Source organism: Bombus pyrosoma, linkage group LG14 (assembly GCF_014825855.1).
Source record: "Bombus pyrosoma isolate SC7728 linkage group LG14, ASM1482585v1, whole genome shotgun sequence".
Classification (NCBI taxonomy): domain Eukaryota; kingdom Metazoa; phylum Arthropoda; class Insecta; order Hymenoptera; family Apidae; genus Bombus; species Bombus pyrosoma.
The window spans coordinates 3,132,279-3,150,088 of NC_057783.1; the positions used below are offsets into that span (position 1 = coordinate 3,132,279).

Sequence of the window (17,810 nt, forward strand, 5' to 3'; positions counted from 1 at the left end):
CATCTGTTCTGATTTCAAATGTCCCTCGAAATTTGTATCACTTGCACCATTTCCACTCTGGCCACCGATCTGAATCCTTCCAAGGAGAAAATAATCTTATTTCAAAACAAAAGAGACGTGTTGTTAATTTATTGTCAAATAAAAGTTTAGCGCAGTGATAAAAAATGAGGTGAGAAGTTTTACAAACAGTAGTTTGCTTTTTTATTAGAATTGGAATCCTGCTATTGTATTATAAACCCTTCTTGTCAATATTTTTTGACGAATTTTTCCTTTGAGGTGAATTTTGGAAAGGATATATCAGGGACGAAAGGTAAAAGATGAAGTAGGAGCGAGAGTATTTGTTTTTCGAAATTATATATTCGCAAAATCGTATCAAGTTCGGAGCTAGTTTGATAACATAGTAGCATTGTAGGGTTATTTATATTGTTAGCTTAATAATATTATATATAACACTACTAAGATTTTAAAATTATCGTTTCTTTAACTATTTATTTCATAAAAACTTATATCGTGTAATAATCAGATACATTTAGTAAAACATTTGGTCGATCTTTCGATAATTTAAAGAATCATCGCAAAGACAATCGTTATTTTCGAATATTAATGTTCTTTATTCGTTCATTTCTCTTTTGTTAATTTCAGATCACACGAGACTTGGTTCGAGCGTTACGAAAAGCATCGGTTGTCTTCGTTCGGCGTTCGTAAGCTTTCGCTCTCGTTCGGGGTAAGTCGGGTTGGCGGGTAGTTTCGTGGTCGCACTCGCGTGGTTTCATCCGGCTTTCAGTTTATAGATACCGCTCTGTGAAGGAGCATCGTGGCGTGATTGTCATCGAATTTCGAACTTTCTTTCGTGATTCTTGAACAGTCAGCGACCGGAATTTAGTAAGTGATTTCAAGCTGTGACAGCAGACAACGTTGTGCAGTATGACAAAACGTCGTTCAGTTATTTTCTCCGTTATTTTACCAAGGTACTTCCTAAAGTAAACGAACCATTTTTGGTTACATTAAATAATCAGATCATTTAATTTAAACATTAACTATTAAAATTCATATCATAACTTGTTACTGATGATTAAATTGGGGTTAGGTTTTTTACGCATTCGTAAGAAATATGAAGGTGTAGAATTGCACAGATTGTACATAGAAAATATTCAACGTACAGTGCATTCTATAATACTTGATAAGTAAACAAATTTTCTAACGAGAATCTACTTCTTTTAATTACATCCTCAAGAATACGAATTAAATTAAATACGAAAAAATGTCAGTTTATTGATAATTTATTGGTAACCATTATTGGCTGTTTACCATGTAGTCTATATAATTTCGCAATTTTTCAACTTGAAAGATCTGTATATCGAAAATTAGCATGTAACATGTTTACGAAGATATTGTACCGTTTTATCGAAAATAGACTCACTTTTAACGAAATTTAATTTCTTACATAGTGTGATATCTGTCGATTGACTTTTATGGCGTGAAAGCTTTTCGACCAGTTTAACGTCAAGATGTCAGGATAAAGCTTTTAATAGCTATAGGGGATGTTAACACGCGAAATTTGATATACGCTGTTACTTTCGATTTCTGAGAATTTTCGTGATATAACCGCCAAACCGATTATTTCGCGATTACGCGTTATTAGTATCTAGCTAGAAATTTGCTGCTTTAATTAATTAGTGGCTCGTACAATATCGGTAGCCCGAGACACTTTGAGTAATTTATAAAGTAAGTATAGTAATAATTATCTCTAGAAACATTAGATTTCTATCGAATTATCCCCGATTAGAAGTCGCGTGTGTCAAATTTAGTTAATGAAACACCCTGAGTTTTTAACGTCAAACGTACGTTGTGTTCTCTTTTTCGAAGATTTCGTTTTATTTTCACACCACTAAACGAGAGAAATTTCATGAAACCGCGTTAGCCATCTGGCGTTCTCAGAAGCTCGAGGTCGACGAGAAAAGATTTTTTTTTTTTCAAGGGTGTAATAATGCTCCAGGCACGGTTGGCGAATAAGAAGTTTAGAAAAACAGGGCGGGTTTTGTGCGTATTTGACATTGGAGTTACGCTTGATGGATACACGCTTGTGTATATTATTGTACGAATGTAAATAAAATAGCGTGATGGAGTGGAGTCGAGCAAGTTCCAGATTAAGATGGAAAGAAACAAAACACGAAAAAACATTCAAACTCTGTACACTTGAGCGATCACCACAGTGTAAATTATTATTACATTTCCTTTTCACTTTAAGATAATATCAAAAAGGAAAAATATGATACATATATTATTTTACTACTACTATATCATATTTCTTTTATGTTTTCTTAAAGTATTATTACTACAGTTTTATTTACTTCATAATCCTTGCGTTAGGACGACCAAGTTTCATAGCATAAAGCTATGATATATCGTAATCACTTGTTATACGTCATATTGCATCATATTCTATATTCATCCATTTACAGTTACAAGAGCATCTTCATACACCTTACAAAAATGTTATTTTTGTTTAAATAAAGCATATACTATCACGTATAATAACACATTTATTCCTTAACATGTAAAATAATAATAAAAGAGGCTTTAGTCTTCTTGCAGCGAAATTTAGTACAATTTTATTCTAATAAAAATATTGTAGGATGTACGAAGACTCGTGTGAGCGACTGTAATACGATTTCTATCCTATCATTGTCCTATTAATACTATTTTGTATTTCATAGATATCGATCTTTGAATAATTTTTCTTATCTTATTGTTTTAATATTCTCCTCCCTTTTTTTCATCTATGAATGCTTGTCTTCTATACCTGATACGAATACTTCCTCTGTTTCAACAACAATTCAGAGTTTAATTCTGTATAAACTATCTTCTTCGTTATCTCTTATCAGTCGTACGAGACATTAGAAAATTATAGCTGTCTGCAAGTTTGTGGAATATCGAAATTAATTCGTCGAATACTAAGAACTTAGTGCACGCTAGATTTGCATTCTGATTATATTTACAAATTGTTGTTTCTCTTTGGGAAACTCACGATTGTTGTTCGCTTCGGACGAAGCGTGATTGAAATTGTTTCGGAGTTTTGTTTTCTGTACGAACTTCGTAGCTTTGTTGTCTTTGCCAGCTAATCACGTGGAATACCGTAACCACAATGAGAGATTACCAGGCGAACCAGATTCATTCGACGAAGTCCCATTGATCGTTCTTTCCCAATGTTCGTCGTGAAAACTGTCCCAATTCCAATCGAGTTTTAAAACTTATCCAATATCGATTAAAATTTTGATCACATTTATTAAATTGCTATTTTATCAAACCACTTTATATTCTATTTATATTAAATCGTGGAAATTCCGTTTCATTTTAATTATATTTGGAAATTATGCCAGATTAATTAAATTAGCTGATGCGTGGAAAAGAACGTCTGCAAAAGGTTTCATTCCCATGCTAAATTTCTGTATTCTATTGCTTAATCTTCGTGCTTAATCCTCTCAAGAATAAAATATTTTTACTTTTAAACTTTCCGCCTCGCCTGATTAACTTTAAAGTTGCTCGAATGATCCGAGTCTTCGATACGTTATACATAAGCGATGAGACATTTATTACACTAATTGACGGAAAAATTCTTCGCTACCTAGAATTCCAAGCAAGATAATAATGCTTAAGAAATTACTAATTTCTTGGTGATTCTTTAGATTTGTTTCACTTCAGTTAATTCCGACGGCGAAGGCACGATGAGCTTTGACTCGTGCATATTTATTTCACGTTTATTATTTTCCAAATATCTAACAACTATCTTCTCATAATATTCGTTGAAATATAAAATTCATGTCAAGTCGTACAGACCCAAGAAGATTACCAAGAAAGAAAGAAGCAGGTTAAAAGATCACAAATCCTTATCATAATCGTTTCTCGGCTTTATTGCCATAGAACGAAGTAAAATAGGGTGTGTATTTGATGCTCGTCGCCAATTATCCAACCTCCACTGGGCAATGATTAACGTGGAAAGTAGATTAAGTTACTCGTAACGTAACAAATCAAGGACACATGACACAATCGTATAATTAATTCCCTGGTGGTCGTCGATGTGCATATCTGGATGGACATTCGATGTACGCGTTTTCGATAATACGCGCGTATCTCATCCCCTCCGATCCTTCCTTGTTTGATTGGGTCTTCCGCAATACTGAGAATTCGTTCGTGTCTCCCCTCTACGGAAACGTAAACGCGGATAGTAGAGAGAATATTGGGAAACGGCCGTGGTTACGTGGAATATGTGATAAATGGGAAAATAATGCATATCGCGAGCTAGGCGTAGCTGCTTCTCCGTAGAGACGTAAATTATTTGCTAGCGTTTCACTCGTAGGACGGCAAATAAATTTCCACGCTTTACCACTCTCGTTTTTCATAAATCTGCGACGTGACTTTGAAATCGGCGTGCTTTATTGCGTGTGTGCACGGTGTTGATGATGCGCTGCCCGATAGGAATCACGTTATTCGGTAATCGATGCAAATATATCGTTCGAGAGCATCGCTTTATCGTCTGCAGCGTACGACGCTTCCCGTGACGAGTCAAGAGCAATTCCCTCGTCAATCGAGACATGGAAACGAGCTTTTATTTAACGAGTTGCGCGATTCTACTTGAAACTGTTCGAAACAGTTAGACGATTGCGTTCGGGTAACAAAGTACTAGGCTTCTCTGAATGTTCTGTTTCATACCTGATTGAAATGGAAGAGAATCATTTATCATCTGTCAAATAACGGAACGCAATATTCCTACGAATATTATTTCTAGTTGGCCATTAAACGCGGTAATCGAACAGAAATATCCAGATAAAATTGTCAATTAAAAAGTGTCGTTTTTAAATAAAACGGCATACTAGATCAGAGAGCTGTAATTATGTGGTTGGATCATTCTATTTCTTCGTTTCATTTTCGCATTTATAAAACGTTTTTCAATATCCAAAGCATTTATACGCGCGATCAACGAGATAAGCAATTTATCGTACTTCTGCAACAACCAATTTGCGGTTTGAAGGAATACCGAACGATGAGATGGATATTTCGAAATTTTTGATTAAATTAGGAAAGACCATGCATCTGTGAGTTAACGGAGAAAGGAAGAATAAATCATCGTATTGAAACTTTGACCTCGATCAACAATACAAAAAGAGGTCGACAACAGAAAAACTGGAAATGTCATTAATTGTTGTTAAAGGTGTGGAATCGGTCTCATGAAAGATGCAGGAAACTTTTTGTAGATCGTTGAATCTCTCGAATACGTTTTTACCGCGATTAGTATTGGCAAACTCGATAGGTATAAAGGTAGATCGCACGTGTCAGAGGCTCGTAAATAGAATCTCGCGTAAGTGTAGGTTGAACACGTGTGGTACCTGGTCCGGCAATCATAAATCAGAAGAACACGTATTTTCCACCATTGTGCGATCGTCTTTTAGCTAAATATCAGAACTAGGTCGAACTGCGAACTTTCCCCTGACTTTTACGTTTTGGTAATCGAAATTCTCCGAGCAGACATTTTTCTTGATGAAGTATTTTGGAATTTCGGAATATCTCGTGTCCTCGACGATATTGTCAAACTTCGAAGATTTGTATCGAAATAAATATCTTTTTCTTTGTAATTTATTTCTTCCGAAACGACGTTTCTCTAATTTATTCCGCGTAAATGTTTTACTTTGTCATTTATTTTCGTTTTGGGGATCCAGCGTTTCATTTGCAATTTATAGTAAGCAAATAATAGCATTTCGAGCAAATTACGTTTACAGTTATATACATATATAAGAATACAGACGAAGAATACGACAAAAATGGATTTTGACAGATTTTCAACAAGATTTTCGAAACTCTCGTCTTTTGTAAGTTTCCCATCTTGATGGAGCCTAGAATGATTGCAAACTTTTAACCTGTGCAATAGTTTAAATCCCAATAACGCTTTAATCTGTTTATACGAATCCAGTTCACCAAATACACCGTTCCTATTGAACGAAACTGGTTCCGTAAACATATTCTCTACTAATCGAGCAAACAGAAGCGAAGAAATCCTATACCATTGATGTATTGATATGTCATTTGTACTATACTGCAATGAAAATTGATTTGAAGAGGAACATTAAAAGAATATGCAGACGCAACGGGAGAGTTCGGAAGAACAACCTTCCAATTATTTCGAGCAGTGTATACGCTACAGATTTTTTCCCTGAAGAATATTATGATTGACTTTATCGCGGTTATTTCGCAAAGCACCGTTGCAAATTTACGTGCGTACGGTCTACGGCAAGACTTCGCCCTGCCATGTCCTATAAATACTGGTTTATTGCCAACACATGGCGTAGATGCATAAATTGTGCTTCGTTATGGAAGTTTCAGGCGATGTTGATCACGGAACGGTCAAACGGCCGGACAAATTAAGTTCATCCGAAAACTACTTCGTTTCTCGAACCGCCTTTGAAGTTGCGCTACACGCGTTAACTCCTGCTATTCCGTGCTGTTTAATTAACCCTTTTCCATTAACGTTGATCACCTTCCTTCGGAATCGAATATCGCGCTCTTTGTAAATCAATTCGCCTACAAGTCCGCGCTTCGCTCTTTGTAATTAGACCGCGCACTTTTACGCGTTTATGGCACGTTTGAAGGTATCAAAATGCACGGAACGCATATATATCGTTTATTACAATATTGAGTAAATGAGATCAATTTTTATTCAGAATCTATGTCTTTAGCGATGCCTGTAAAACTATGAAATTACATAAACGTCAGCAGTCTACTAACATCGTATCATACATCAATATGTCGATATAATATCAAGCAGATACATCATGCATTGAACGCGTTTCCAGTCTAGGAGGCCGCTATTGATCCTTTAAGTATATTTTCATAAATCCCATAAATTCCTCGTAATCGTCGTGCTATTTACAATCGTAAAACATATTTCTGCCGAGGTCGCATTTCTTTATTTGTATTCAGAAAAACACGGATTTGCATAAATATCCGTAGGCTAGTTATAGTGTATCGCGAGGCCTGCGAACGAAGGAAAGTTGGAAACGCAGTTTTAATATGGTGCGGATTGCGCAACGCGATTCTCTTATCGGTAACGTAAGCAAATGCTATTTAGAAATTGTTATAATAATTACGCAACTATCGTCAGATAACGCTCGATAGAAAGTTCCTACGAATTGTTCCATCCGGCGGACCGAGCGTCATTAGCTTCTCTATATCTGTCGATCGATTCGTAATTTGTCACAGGCTGTCGGACACTGAGATCAAACTGGTCGAAAAAGGCGTCATTACGCCAACAGGCTACTCTTGTCATCGAAAATTCGCTTCTAAGCCAAGAAATTCGCACTCGCTTGGCAAGAAGCCCGTCCACTATCGACACCAACGCGCATCTTCAGGACGAAGAAACCAGCCGTTTTCTCTTTTCATTTTGCATCTATCTTCTAGTGACAGACGGTCTCCGCTTGTGTGTAATATTAAGCGCATTTTCGCGTATTTTAGGTACTGGTGATCTGCTATGATTTGTAAGCAGTTTTTACACAGTTTAATTTTTTTTAGAATTGGGAAAATAAATGTTGGCAGTGGACTGTACTTTTAGGAGCACTTCTGGAACATTTCATTGCCAGTCTAATTTAAGGTGTAATTGGAGTAAATATTAATAGTACGGGGTGTTAATATTTTTACTCTTAGTACAATTTTTAAGTAACTTAATCTCGTAGAGAAAGAAAAAGTAGAGGCATCTGTGAGTGTAATTTACCGTACAGTAATCTACGGTTGAAATTAGTGACAGTGCACGAAGCGTGCAGACGATCAAAATTTTTAATCTAGCGAAATTTTAATTGATTAATCTGTCGTTAAAATTAATGACAGTAAACGAAAGATCACAGTTCTTGATTTAGTAATGTTTTGATTAACGTAAATACGTAAAAGGTGGAAAAGAGGCGAGATTGAATTAAAACGGTAACGAATCAATTTAACTTCTGTCAAAAGTAAACGCGTCGTCACGAGACGATTCCATCGTTAAAGTAGTCTCGCAACGTATTCTTAGCGTCTATCTCTGTTTCATTTGCTACATCGAATTCTTTATGCCATTCGCTGTCTTAAATTCGAAACTCCGAATGAAACTGGCACGCGTTAAATGAAAGTCAATTAAGTCGAATTCGATTCGAAAATTGTTCGTTTTAGCGACGAGGAAGTTTCAGAGTTAAATCGAAATTCGTGTGAGTTTCACGTGGACCACGATGTGTCGATTAAGCGTTTAAGCGAGAAAATCGCGTGAAACTTCACACCAACAAAATTGTTACAAAATTATCGCTAATATCATTTAAATGGCGTACCAATTTTCAATTAACGCGATCCACGCATACCGAGCTACCACAATTATCGTTTCTATTTGATTTACTAATGTAAGACAATTGTTCATTGAGATTATAGTTTCTTTCGCATAATTACCTGTTATTTCCAGTTATATCCTTTGGTAGTAATTATTTTACGATGTGACGAATCATCCGTCGATTTTTTTCCATTTATTTACCTCCTATTAACGCGTAAAATTTTTTTACAGAAGTCTCACGTATTGTAATTATTTGATAATTGCATAATCAAACCGATTGTTGTTTGATGTCTTGGAAAAATTATAGAAATTTTTTTTCTTTTACCTTGAATGTAGATTAGCCGTTACGCTCGATAGATGCTCATGTGGCGCTTCAAAAAATTCTCTATTCGACGTGTCCCTGGCGTTTCTCAATTTTACTAAAATACCGAAACACGTTGAAAGCGAGGTAGTCCTAATTCGATGGGCAGAGTTTGTAGTTGCTATTATGCGAGCTGAATGCCTTTTCTTCACCGGGCTTTATCACCAGGCTAAAATTAGCGCGGTTAACGAGCTTCGTTTTTTGCAACCAGTTCATATAGAAAGACTCGTCGAACGGAACGCCGGAAATTTGACGCAAGCTCTGTCGCTCCGTCGCTTGTCATTTTCGTGATTGTTCGTGGCAGAGATTGAACCGTGTCTGACATAAGACTACGTATATTTTCCCTCTGTTTTGCTCCAACTCGCTGTCACATCCTTTTCGTACAATTTATCGCCTCAAAGTTCGAGCTGTGCGAGTTAGTACACAAACCTAACTCGTGCAAAAGATGCGACATTCGAGGTAAATGGAAAGTGAGATGCGAGATGAATGCAGTTTGGTTAGTGCAGGAAATTATGGACCATTAGTGAAACGAATTATACGAAGAAGAACAGACGGCTGCGATTGTTCCTGGAATCTATTGTTTCTTGAATTCAATTTTTCATTTAGATCTACAGTTGGAGATGTTATTTTTAGGTGCCTTTTAGGATAAAAAATGATCGGATAATTATAGACTAAGGAATTGGGAATTTTATATGTCTGTTCATATTTGAAGAAAATGCAGCCCGACATTTATACAGTTGTCTTTGTTTATACATATTTTTCACAATATGCTATCCTGAACGCCTGTCACGAATTATGTTAGTCTATTTATCCGAAACAGGAAAATGAAAAATAATCTTAATCGACGCGAGGAAATAATAGCCAGAAGCAAATATTTTATTTTTATCATAAATTTTATCGACTTCTTTGGATGATAAAAGAGAACTATTGCAGACATTGAACATTGATATAATTTTAATACAGGCGATAGGTAGATATCCATTTTGATATATAAAGACAATTTGGAAGAGTTGAGAAACCATGGCAGTCGGTCCTTGTAACTTTGCCACTTCACCGAATTCGCACGTAGATGTTTAGAAACAAGTGCACAATTTTTCAGGAGAATCCAATTGGTAAAAAGATATCAATTTATTGACTCATCTAAATAGAATACAACCTGTAGCTTTCAAACTTGTGCATTGTTAATTAAACTTTCTTTTGTCTGATGAAACCCTGAAATTCTACTGTATCCATTACATGTAAGTGCAGGTGCATTTCTCTGGGAATCAATGAAAGTTCAATTAGGAAGGTCGCCGTCGAACTCCATTATTCGAATCGAGATTAAGAAAATCGCTTTCGTGTTCGATCGCAGCATGCACGCTATTTGATCGAATGCAATTACCATTCCTCAAGCACCATTTATTTTTCGTTTTCGGTTTTGGATAGCGAAACCGATGACGAATTTGATGAAATTCCGATACGAGATAAAAATTCAGGATACGATATGATCTAATAGTATCATCTTTGAAAAAATGTCACTTGCATATTCTAGCTCGCGTAATTTGTCGAATTTCGCCAGGGAAACGATAGAGAAAATTGACTTGCAGATAGTTTGCGATCCAAAGAACGAAAGTTTGCGAAGGAAAATTTATTCCTCTCCCAGCGGCGACCTTTTTCTTTACTCTCCACGGTGTTTTCGACGCACTAAACGTTGCATCGTGTATCTAATGCACCGATAATCACATGCGAGGATCGTTCATGCGATCAACAAGCATCGTATAATCGAGCTTCCGAAATTCATTAACAGAGAGAATGCGGAACGCCCATCGGAATGCATATTCATTCTATCATGTTGTTCATGGTGCGCAAGAAAGCAGATGTTGTGCAAACTTTTTCTTCTCATCGAGCATTTGAAACCTCAACGAAGTTTTGTTTCAGCTTACACGAGGATATATTGAAAAGTTACACATTAATATTTTACTAAAATATTTTTTTAACGAGGCATTATTATCCTCGTTCAAAGCTTTGAAGCACCTTTTGCTTCTTAGATGAATCTTTTTCGCGTAGTTTTCTGAAACATGAGAGTACGATAATGATAATTGTTATTTCTAACTATGATTAATTACAGTTTCAACACTACAAATAAGATGTCTATGCGATTAAAGAGGGCGTTATTCCTTTTGAAAACCTAGCAGTCTTTAAAATTTTGAGAGCGAGGAATAATAACTGGACATAAATTTTTTAATCAAATGTATAACATACCAACGGTCAAGGAGATTACCAGATGCGCGGAAAGGTACAGAGAAAGAATAACAACACACCCAAACCGGCTGGCTACGGAAACGATCAACACAAGCATAGAAAGAAGACTAAAAAGGAAACACCCAGCTGATCTCACAAAGGATATAGCCTACAAAACACGAAGATGGTACCCCGCTGGGGGTAACATGCTATTCAATCACATGTTACAACATTTTACCTAATGTCCCATTGGACAAATTGTAAAATTGAAAACAAACAATAAAAAAAAAAATGTATAACGACTACATTAGCGGAAAGAAATGCTCTAATTTCGCTGTTTCGTCTTACGAGACCTTTTTGCAATAAATCAATATTTTTATTAGCAAATTTCTCGTCGATTCCGATCTTTCAGAATCGTTAAGCTTGCATCGCCAGATTGCACGATTTATAACTTCATTTCTAAAATTACATCTACATTTTGATTGTCTGTAGCATCCGCGCGTGTAGGAGAAGCAGCTAAGTTATATCGTGTAGCGGTCAGCTTTAATCTGGTTTATTGCGACGACGAACACTCTGCTTAGTTTTCTATGCGTGTACCATGGTATTTTATAACTTCGTTGTTTTGTCCTTATTTTGTAAATCACGCGCATCAAGCGCTAACTCTAATTTCATCCAGTGGACGATACAATCAGGCTGGAATTTACATTTTTCAATCTCTCGTTGTTAATTGAAGCTGTTCCCTCTGCTAAAGATTCTTTATGGAAACTTGTCAATCTTCTTTTATAGTTAGCTCTGCGTTCACTGAGAAAGTAACAAGTTGAACGTCTACTCGATTATAAAATCGTTTAGCGAAACAAACTGCTATTTAAAATTATATGCGTTGCATAATTGGACGATGCAAATGTAGATTCGTTCGGAAATTAATTCAATGCAGCTCCGAGCCAAAGAGTCTGATAAGATAACGAACGTTATATTTTAGAGGTAATCGGGGCATTTCACGTTTCGATACGTTTAACACGTTGATTTCCACGCGAATTTTATATATTTTGCCGTGATAGCCGCGATAGATCGAAATATAATATTTTGATTGCTTAACATTTACCGTATAACATTTCACTATATAATATTTAATTTTTGCAAAATACTTATATGCTGTATTTGCACATTTTTTTTCGTAATATTATCCAAGTCATTGACATTGCTGAAAATTTATGTAGTATCTTCAATGGAATATATTGTTATTATATCCTAATATTTGTAATTTATTTACAATGAATGGATTGTACAAATATAGACAGAAAAACGATGGTAGTTTAATATGAACTAATCGCAATAACACGCTACGATTTAAACAACTCTCGACACAACGGATCCAACGTTCTCTCTCACGCGGACAACACTATATCGACCACGCAACTCGCACTCTCTGACTTCTCGATTGATTCTCTTCGACTTCTCAACTAAAACTCAAACTGCCTGCTCTCGCATGTCTTTTGTTTTTCCGTAGACCCACCACACACGTGTTCCGCGACCGCTCGTGGCCAAGGCCACGTAGACCTTTTCTATGAAACTATTCACTTGAAGGACGTACGACACATTTACGGGCCCATCGACACCTCGGCTCTCGGGGCATTGTTTATGTTTTAAAAACGTCTCGACTCTCGCGACATTGTATGTGGTTCACCTCCTAACTCCTAGGCCTTATGTCCGCGATACTACATTTATGAAATTAGTTTACGAAATGCATCTTACTATTCGTTTTCAAAGATTTACTAAGCGGTGACCATCGTGGCAAAGAACGTGTTAAACGCGAGGACGTTTCCACTCTGTTACGCTGAAAACGATATTTTTTTACTTTTCATGATGGTCTAAAGTAACAGAAAAAGCAATTTTATTTTACCAGGGTCTTCTTCCGTGCAATTAACCCGATTTCAAGTACGCCTCACTGTGCTTTCTATTTTAGTGCAATTGTGATTCGAGTGTTCTTAGTTTTGAAGTTGGTGAATATAAAGTAGATATATATTCACAATTCAACTCGTATATATGAGCGCGTATATATCCAACACGAAACTCCATTCATTTTGGAGTTAATTCAGTCTGCTCGACGTGAGACAAGAAAAATACATTAGCTTAGGATTGGATCGTTGTGATGGTTGCTATAGCGAAGATGTTGAACTACATTGTAGTTTTGTATCTGAGGGCCAGATTCTTTTGTTTCTATTATTTTTCAGCAGAGCGGAAGAACAATTAAACGTGTTCGCACGTTTCTCTGCGCATGCAAGAAAAGTGAAATTATTTTTCCTCGATGGAAAAAACGGGAGAGACAGGATAAAGGGGCAGCAAGTTAACAATGATTGAAGGAGATGATTTGAAGGAAGGAAGGAAGAAAATGGAAAGGAAAGATAGAAAGGAAGAAAGGCTTATGAAAGGAAAAGGGCGAGAGGAAAGGAAAGGTAAGGGTGAAGAAGTCAGAAGGAAAAGAAGAAAGGAAATAGAAGAAAATATAGTTTATGAGTTTTCAATCGGAAAAGGAACGACAGGACGGTACGAGGAAAATAAAATTTAGAAGAAAGCAAGGGAAGGGAAAACGGAGAAAGGTGTAGAAGAAAATAAAAGAGAGAAAATCATTACTAAGCGTCTATTTATTTACCTTTTACTCTTACTGAATTCAGATCTAACACTCGCGCACGCAGTACCTTCACATGGTCTGCGCTTTATGCTTTTTACAAAGTTCTAACCAGTAAAATGTTTGAAAATTTGTCTGCAAGAAAGAGCCGCGAATTGGTCTACACAACTCAATTTCCAGGAAAGCGGGTTTCGGTTATCTCGTTTTTCAAGTATGGAATTCATTATCGACTCAATAGAACAGCTAGAATACTTATGCAGGATTTACTAGAGGCCATTATATAGGATTTAGTACACTCTAGGCGAGCTCTTTTACGAATCGAGGCATTTGCTTCAATTTAAGAAAACACTTCGTCTTCGTTTTCCATTTGCTTTGCTTTCACGTTGATTTGTTATAGATTCCATCGAACATCTTTTTATTGTTCGTGGTAACTGAGCCACAATTTTCCGGGCGCAGTCGTCTTGAATCGAGGAGAATTAATCGGAGGCAGCGAATTTTATTATATTGGAAGATGGGAGAATTTTATTCATTAGTAGAAAGAATCCCATTACTTTCAGATTTATAACGGCAAACTTTCCCAAGAGAAAATAATTTTTCACGATGAATCGATAGTCGACTAAAGACAGCAGTGAGCTCTCGCTTTAGCTTCGAAGCGTTCTCCTATTTCCAGCAATAATTATACTTATCGAACGAGACGAGCTTCCTCTAAGTTCTCCCGCGAAAAGTCACCACCTGCGAGGAATTCACATCGCTGTTTGGTATCGATAGTTGCAGAATTCAAGAAAATGTCAAATTTGCTTTGCAGTCGTTTCGTGACGCTGCAAGTGGAAAGTTCCGCTGCTTTCGCGAATAGTGGCATATCTCGTGTTAAGTCAGTTTTTTAATGTCGTCGAAATAAGTCGTCGTAAAGATTTCTTTGTAAATTCTAAAATGCCCCTCGCCTAAAATTTACATTTCGTGCCATTATCAATGCCGAGCAGCGATGTGATCTCTCTCGTCTCTCGAGTGTTTGCCTCCGGCCACGCGGTCACGGGGTCAATCGAGCTTTATTTCGGGATGCAGGAATCTTCGCCATAAATCTTTTGGCGGTAAATGAAAGGTGGCATACTACTACGTAAAAAAGTATGCGTTGAATTTACGAGCAATAGTTAATTACTGTTACGAGAGAACGAGCTACTTGAATCGTATCTTAGATTTTTTATTATTTGTATTTTCGATTCACATTAAGACCTTGAATCGGTCTCTCCTTGGATCACAGAGATTTCAGATGTGAGGTAGGTTATTTCATTTTAAAGTGTTTAATTGTACTTTGCATTCTGTATCTCACCTGTCTTTGTCGCGTGAGATCGAAAATACAGACAATAAATAATTTATAATAATTGAATAATTCTATCCTCGCATCTTTACGACCATACTGTGGATGCTTAGACACTCGTGGAACATTTAAACACGCAAAAGCGTACACGATATACAAACACACGTAAATTATTTGAAATATACAGTAGTTGTAACGATAAACAATAATAAATCCATCGAATGATTATATTTCATAAACACTAATGGTGTTCGTAAGAGTACAAATGATGACTAACTTATACGATCTAACAACTACCAGTTCAGTATCATAAACAGATCGAAATGTCAAAATCCACGAACAATGCCGAAATGGCCTAGTACAAGTTATTAACAGGTTAACGAATCTCTCTGCCTATATTCGTCGTGTTATCCATCTTCAAAATGATCTGGACCATCTTACCCTGGCAACCCTTCGTCACGTTTCCCTTTGTCAGTTTCCCGATGCGATGCCTCGATAGATCGAGAATCGATGAATTGAAGCTCTCTCCGATGCGTATTAAACCACGAGTGCACTGTGGTTATATGCTTGCACCTATACAGGGGATTAAATCGAACGTGTCGTTGATTGATAAATTGTATTGCACTGGAAGCTGTACTGAATTAATCGTTTGTGGCCGTTTGTAATTGTTTATGATCGTTTATGAATGGATTTTTATGTAATTTCAAATTTTTATGAAGAGAGCCGAAGAAATGAACCTTGCGTAGTAATTTGTTTCGTCTAATAAAAATTATGACGAGTATTCAACTTGGCAGGTTTTATAAACTTTCGTACATTATGTATATGATAGTGGCAGCTACAGTTTTATATTTATATGGATGTTATATGGATATTTGGGGAATCGAGCAAGCTGCAACGATCGAGAAAATGCAGACACGTTGTTTGAAAAATCTACCGAATGTGCCAATGGGTACTGCTAATTATCTGGTACGTTTCGAAACAGGCAGAGTAAAGCTGGAAAGTGTAATAATAGAAAGATCACATAAAGATCAGAAACATAAAGATCAAAATATTTCCTGAGAAAATATGTCAAATGGATGAGAATAGATTCCCTTGGAGGTGCCTAACAAAATTGAACGAGCTGGGTGGAAACAAAAATAACCCAAGGAAGTACAACTGCTATACATTAATAAAGGAGAAACTTGCAGGAATAAAGAATGAAGAGATGTTAGAATTAAGTGAACGCGAGGAGATACCTCGTCGAATAAAAAAATATATAAAACAGAGTGGAAGTTAAAATATTCATAGAAGATGAGGAAAGATCACTTGCTTCGAGATGTTGTTCAATACATAAGTGTGTTATGGGTCTAACTAGGCCGGACAAAGAAAAATATTCGATTCGACGATTGCTGAATTACAACTGGCAGGAAGACATAAATTCAATAATGGAAGAAAAGAAGGAAAGAATTAAGATAAGTGACGCAGATGATTCTCAACTGTGCAATCTGAGAAGAAAGGAAACATTAAATCATATCGTGCCTGTGAGCTCCAGTATCAGCAAGATTATGCGTAAAAAGATTATTGAAATGAATATCCTGAATTATGAGATATTAGAAATGTAAAGGAAGTAGGAAATATATTTCACTTTGTGCAACAGATCATAAAAATAAGAAAGTTAATGCCAATCGAATCATAATAAAAATGAAGTTAGTACAATGAAGTGTGTATGTGGGTGTATTGGGCGTGTTGATGTGTGTTAATGTTTGTATATATGTACGAGATACGCAGTGGACATGAATAAGCTCCTTTGTAATAGGCTGCGATACAAATATACTTGTGCTATACTATATCATATTATACTATGTACCATATATACCATATATACCATATACCGTATTATATTATACTACGTTAGATGTATGTAGACTGCGAATTTGTACGCATTTATAGAAAATTTGATAGCGCAGAAATCCACAGAAAAATATGTGAAATATTGAAAGTATAGTATTTCCTACAATACATGGCAAGTAATCTAATTTTCTGTCGAAGCCCTATTTGTACAGTTATATTCTCGGAAATATGAATTTGCATAAAAATCTGCTGTCTAATTATGTAGTTCATGGACTTTTGTATATACGATTTTATCATAAATGCATAAAAATCCGTGACCTAATAACAAATTAATTGTTCTGACTTTACAAGGGAACTCCCTCCCTCGTGTATCGATCAGAAAGAAATATGTGTCGACTGCTTCTGTATTGTCACTCCGTGATGTTGATTGTTCGATTTTATAAACAAAAGAAGGGATTTTATGGGCATGCGTAGACGTCCGAGATGAATGTTAATGGCGTTAAGGATGAAATATGATGCTCCGCTGTAAAGGCAAATTTAGAGAAATTGCATCGACCTTTGATCTTTCACACCGGAAATTAAATCTCCTTGCACCGTAAATAATAATATACATATAATAATAAACAAAAGATTTTGTCACGGAATATATCGTCGTTAAGTTCTTAAGAAAATTCGTTGAGTTTCCTATACTTGATATATGAGTGCTTTAGAAGGTCTATTCAATCGCATCCTTCGTAAATTTCTCGTTTCTTTGTTCTACAGGTACGCGAGTAGTGTTCAATTGTCAGAAAACAACTGGCTTATTTACATAAGAAGATAGCAGAAATAAATATTGAGATAAACTTATTCTTCTCTACTTTTCGATTTATAAAGTCGATCGATGTTGCTTCTGGGCGACTCGTATTTTTTTTACGAAAGTATTCGATGAAACTGGAGCGAAGATTTTTAATTTGTGAAGCTATTCGTTAAATGGCAAAAATTACGGTGCACGTGTAATTTAACAAAAGACTAAATCCTTTAAATTTTCTTTAAATTACGCTGTGAATTTTTTAGACAGCCGCGTGGATAAAGAGGATAAACTTCTTGAAATATCGATAAAATGTTCAAGGAACTGTTTAAATAC

The 17,810-nt window shown here is 36.1% G+C and overlaps 1 protein-coding gene across 7 annotated transcripts in view; it reads left to right on the forward strand.

Moving 5' to 3' along the window:
- The first annotated feature begins 44 nt into the window (after positions 1-44).
- Positions 45-17,810, forward strand: part of LOC122574905 (QRFP-like peptide receptor) — an 80,624-nt gene continuing 62,858 nt past the window's right edge. For 3 of the 7 annotated variants that reach the window (XM_043743104.1, XM_043743105.1, XM_043743107.1), the window contains exons 1-3: positions 49-169; positions 643-724; positions 785-968. The gene's annotated coding sequence lies outside the window, so the exon portion shown is untranslated. Of the gene's footprint in view, positions 170-642; positions 725-784; positions 969-17,810 lie in introns of all 7 variants that reach the window. The other 4 variants (XM_043743101.1, XM_043743102.1, XM_043743103.1 and 1 more) reach the window with 4 other exon arrangements.